Below are 5,102 nucleotides of genomic sequence, written 5' to 3'. Positions count from 1 at the left end.
AAAACGGCCGTCTTGTAAAACATGTGTTTGAGTGAAACGGTAGACGGTAGGGACTTTGCGAGGCTATTTATTTAATGCCTACATATAACGTGGCCCAAAATGTCTCTAAGCTGCACGTTGCAATATAGCCAAGTATTCGAGAAAACCTGATGCAGCCAGAGTCCAACAACTTCAATGCACCAGAAGTGAATTCGCCTTCTAGTTGGGTGTGTGCGTCACGTGTATTTAATAGAATATATGCGCATGTACAATTACAATACAGCTACCTTATTACCTGGAATATTTTTGAGGGCTGATATTACAAAAAGCTAGTAGGTAATTTTACTTTTCTTTTCTCTACCTACCATTCAACCATGAGTGGTTGGCTCTGTCCACACACCAGTTTGAACTAAATAACTAAGAATTTATTTTATTTATTTTTTTGGGGGGGGCGGATGAAAGGGGAAAATAAGATGTAAAAAAAAAAACCAATTTGGCAAAAAATAAATCAGAAAAAAACTGAATGAGGAAAAATAAAACGGATTTCATAGGCCCCTACGACAGGTTAGGTTTGGGAAGGGCACAATTCATAAAACTCAGAAACATACAATGCTTTTTCAAAAAAAGGGTTCTATGTTCCCCGCTGCATCCAAGTAGACTGCTGCCACATTGCTAAGAGCAGGTTGTTATTACACCTCTGACAGGTTAGGTTTAAGGATAGTTTTAGTCAGGGCACATACAAAAATGGATTTGAGTAAAAGTTGTCAATTCATAGTAAATACGTGGTAAATATGAAAGTAAGAGGAAAAATAGTACAGGTACAGCATTTTAGTGCAGACTATACAGGTATGTACAATATTATAAAGTAAACATTGCTGTTGATTATGTTCTTCAGCCGCCAATCATGCCAGCAGGGTCTACTGAAGGTCTCTGGTCACTGCTTCCTCGTCATACTGCAACAGGCACTCAGTCTCACTTCTGGGAGCTGTAGAAATAACAAATAAATAAATACTTCGTCATGCACCTCATATTGACATAGCAAATATATCAATAAGCAAGACATATTGAGCCCAACAGGGATAATCTTACACTATATCAGTTTTCTGTGGTCTCTTGTAAGATTGCCCATCACCATCCTGCAGGACACTACCGTCTCCCTGCCAGGATCTGTAGGATGTAAGAAAATAAATCAAAACATAGCAATGCACAGCATTGACAACTTATCTATAAAGTAGCACAAGTCATATTGACAATGTAGGACAGGGGTGGGGAACCTATGTCTCTAGGGCCGTTTGCGACCCTTGAGGCTGTTTTATCCGGCCCCCGATATAATTTTAATGCAATTCCATCTTCACATGAAATATGACATATTTTGTAAAGGAATCTTAGAAAATACATTAGCAATACAATTAAGTTATATTCAGGGAACCTGAAGTTGGCGTTTGTTTAAATGTGGCTGCCTTCAATATAGGCCTAAAGTGAAAGGGAAAATCCTGGTTTGTGTTCATAGTACGGCCCTTGGAGGACTTTTATGGCCCCTCGGATGAATTTGAAGTGGCCATTCGAATGAGAAAGGTTCCCCAACCCTGACGTAGGCTATAGGTTAAGCTTACCCTCTTTCACTCTACTGTGCCCATTTCGGGTTGACCTCCACACGCGTCTGTAGCACAGCACACAGGATTGCAGGACACAGCATCCTGCAGGACACTGCAAAAAACAAGGGGAACGAATAAATGACCTGTCCAGTTCTATAAAAAAGAAAAGAAATTTGATGCAGTGCCAGAGCTGTGGTAAAAGTAACCTTGGTTGTATCATCTAGGACTAGGGTGTGTGTGAGTGTGTGGTAAATCCAGTGTTCACATTATTCAGATATGAGAATTAATTCATTAATTTTAACTGATATCACCACATACCGATATCAGTGCCATTTCACCCTGCCAAGACACTGGACCTTCTATGATCAGGGCGTCCTCGTCATACTGCAGCAGGCACCCTGTTGTTTCTACAGCTCCTAGAAGAGAGACAAATAAATTAAATACTTTGCCATGCATCTCATATTGACATAGCTAATGTATCAATGAGCAAGTCATATTGGTCACAAAGAAGTTAATCTTACATTCTTTCAGTCTTCTATGGCAAGACTGCTCCTCATAAGAGCTGTTAGGCCTTCAAGTGACTCGTCTTCGCCATATTATGAGACAGCAGCCTGTGAAAACATGGTAAACAGAATAACCCATTAACCTTGGGTCCTAATATAATACATGGACATAAACTAGCCTACATTATTTATACAATGTCAGTAGACCTCCACGTGAAACAATAAGAAAAAGTGACCATGCATAATTTCAATTTCTTGAAGAGGCCAGCTACACTTATTTGTGCAACAAGTGCTGTTTTGAGGACCCATACGTTTTAAGGACATGCTGCCTGCCTACTGTTGCAAATGCCAGGGTATTTCACATTGATTTCGGGGTGGCGTGCTCTATTGCAACACTTATTTGTGCAACAAGTGGTGTTTTGAGGACCCATACTTTTTAAGGACAGGTTGCCTACTGTTGCAAATGTCAGGGTATTTCACATTGATTTCCAAACTATTTCTTTCCTAACTACAGGGACGTTAGTCGAGTAATGACGCTACGACCAAGCTACTAGCGAATGTAATTAAACTAGTCGCTTCGCTACTGCCCAGCACTGAAAACCAACATACCCAGACGGCACACCAATCTTGCCAACGTCGCCTAGATGCATTTTTGCCGCTGTAAAATACATTGGCAAGACGTCCAAGCGTTAGTTCATCAGCGAAATGCCGGGCAGACGTGAAAAATGAGCAGTGCCCAGCAACTAGTTGATGAGCTAACGCAATAGCATGCTAACGTAGCCTTTGTCAATCTTAAGCGCTGGGAGATGGTCACTCCCATGTAAGATCACTCCCGGACGTGTAGTCCCAGATGATTCTATCAATCCCAGGCGTTCTATCCCACCCGATTACATTTCTCGTATTATCATACACTACCACATACAAGCAATTCAGGGTTAGGTTTAGGGTTAAGGTAAGGGTTAGGTTTAGGGTACGTAACAAAAAAACTAACATCAAAAAGATAACTAGCTCGGTGGGCTCGATAGTCTGGCTAGTGGGAGCGAACCGACTGGGGATCGAACCGCGCTGGGAGCGACAAACTGGGAATCATCTTTAGGCAGGGGAAAGGCAATTGAGAACGAGCAATGTCAAACAACTTTCCATCAACAAGTATACTTAACATATTCACCGTTTCACTACTGCATTTTGTCATTACGATGCTCGCAAGTTGTCAGAATTTACTAGCGTACAGCAGCAACAAGAGTAGTCACATTCATTGAGGGGACTTGTGCTACAACTTAGCAATGGCGGATCTGTGTTCAGAGGAGCTATTCAATCGCTCTTGAGTACTGAAACTTTAAACCACAGTTGAGTAAAATTTACTTACATGTATGTGAAGCCCATTTTCCGTTGGTATGTGAGGAACTTTCCCCCATATCGCCAAGAAACTTGTAACAGTGAAACCACACAGACAGCGCGTGGTGTTGTTCAGATAGGTCGGTGTTGTTGACCGCGGTAGATGGCTTCTTTGTGGCTTGTGTGTGGAATTCGCATTGTGCGAATTAGTTGTACTGCCACCTAAAGGCTTGGTGTAGAACTAATTTAACCAGAGACAGTCTGTTTTGAACTTCCTTGAACAATCCTTGCTAGTTCAGAATAATTTAAAAACCAGAGTGGCCAAGCACATTGATGTTTTTCCTCAAAAGCAGGGGTGAGGAACCTTTTTAATTCAAAGGGTCACTTCAAAATGTAGGCTATGTCCAAGAAAGATCATTCAGATGTTTCTATTCTGATTTCTATTCGGTTCATTTAAATGTTAGCACCGAATTGTTTGATCAACTTCATTTCTGAGCTTATAGTATCATAATAAAATGTACTGACAGCAGAGCTGTGGCTAGAAGAAAGGTTTAATGCAGGGGTGGGGAACCTTTTTCATTCGAAGGGCCACTTCAAATTCCTACCATGGTCATAAAATCCTCCGGGGGCCGTACTATGAACACAAATCAGGATTTCCCCATGAAATTTAGGCATATATAGACACCATTAGGCCTATATAGACATATAGACACCTTTAAAGGTAGACACATTTAAAACAGTCCCCACCTTTTCTAGGTCCCCTGAATATAGGCCTAACTTAATTGCATTGGAAATGTAATTTCTAAGATTCCTTTAGGCCTGCAAAATATGTCATAGGCCTATTTCATGTGAAGTTGCAAAACATTATAATGATATCAGGGGCCGGATAAAACGGCCTCAAGGGCCCTCGAGACATAGGTTCACTACCCCTGGTTTAATGGTTAGTGATTCTGAAAAACACCACTGGGCAGCGTGAACAAACATACACACAGACACACACACACACACATTTTAGTAAAAGGCCAAAAAATGCCCTAGGGCCCCCAACAATCCCATTGCCTAGGGACATTCAAAATCCTAGAAACAGGCCTGCCGACCCCCCACTCCCTCCCACCCACCTGACCTCACCCCACCCCACCCCACTTGAAATTGACTGTAGCAGCTCCCGACCTGATCACTGGCATTTACATATTAAAGGCTCTCCTAAGAAGGGGATGGGAGGGGGGCATGGGGGAGCCGCAAATGCTGTGGCTTGAGGTATGAGGCAGTTTAAGGTGCAAAACTCATCCACATATTCCTCTTTTCATGCAGTGTCTTGCACAAGCGTGTCGATCTGGGACTGGGAAAATTGCAGACTGGCTTTAAGCTCTCTGATATCGTCTCGAAGGAGTTCAAGAACTGATAATTTCGCGTTGATTGATTCTAACAGACTGACCTCGATTGTAGTTTCCAGTCCATCCTCACTTTGTATCGATCCGTCTTGCCTCCCTCTCTTCCTGTCTTGTGTTGACATGATGTCCGGGTTATAGAAATATTGATCAATGAATGCAAGTAGGTGATCCAGCCTAAGGGTTGATGATATCCAATATAATCCCCGGTATGGAAAATTTCACCAAGTTTGTTTTGGTTGAAGTTTCGTCTAGTGCGCCGCCATGTCGGATCTCACTCCATGTCTCGCGATTGACTCAGC

The 5,102-nt window shown here is 42.1% G+C and overlaps 1 long non-coding RNA gene across 4 annotated transcripts; it reads right to left on the bottom strand.

Annotated features, from left to right (window-relative positions):
- Positions 1-475: 475 nt before the first annotated feature.
- On the bottom strand, positions 476-4,451 carry LOC134438415 (uncharacterized). Of its 4 annotated transcripts, none has more exons than XR_010032581.1 (4): positions 3,444-4,451; positions 2,096-2,185; positions 1,069-1,990; positions 476-964 (listed from the first exon to the last, which is right to left on the bottom strand). It is a non-coding gene; the product is annotated as an uncharacterized LOC134438415 (long non-coding RNA). The 4 variants fall into 4 exon arrangements; XR_010032579.1 differs by having other exon boundaries at positions 476-1,146; positions 1,593-1,990; XR_010032580.1 differs by having other exon boundaries at positions 476-1,686; positions 1,893-1,990.
- Positions 4,452-5,102: the final 651 nt, after the last annotated feature.

The sequence above is a fragment of the Engraulis encrasicolus genome, chromosome 22 (genome assembly GCF_034702125.1).
Source record: "Engraulis encrasicolus isolate BLACKSEA-1 chromosome 22, IST_EnEncr_1.0, whole genome shotgun sequence".
In the NCBI taxonomy this organism is placed as follows: Eukaryota; Metazoa; Chordata; class Actinopteri; order Clupeiformes; family Engraulidae; genus Engraulis; species Engraulis encrasicolus.
The sequence above is the reverse complement of the archived record's forward strand: the minus strand, read 5'-3'. Positions and strand labels throughout refer to the sequence as shown.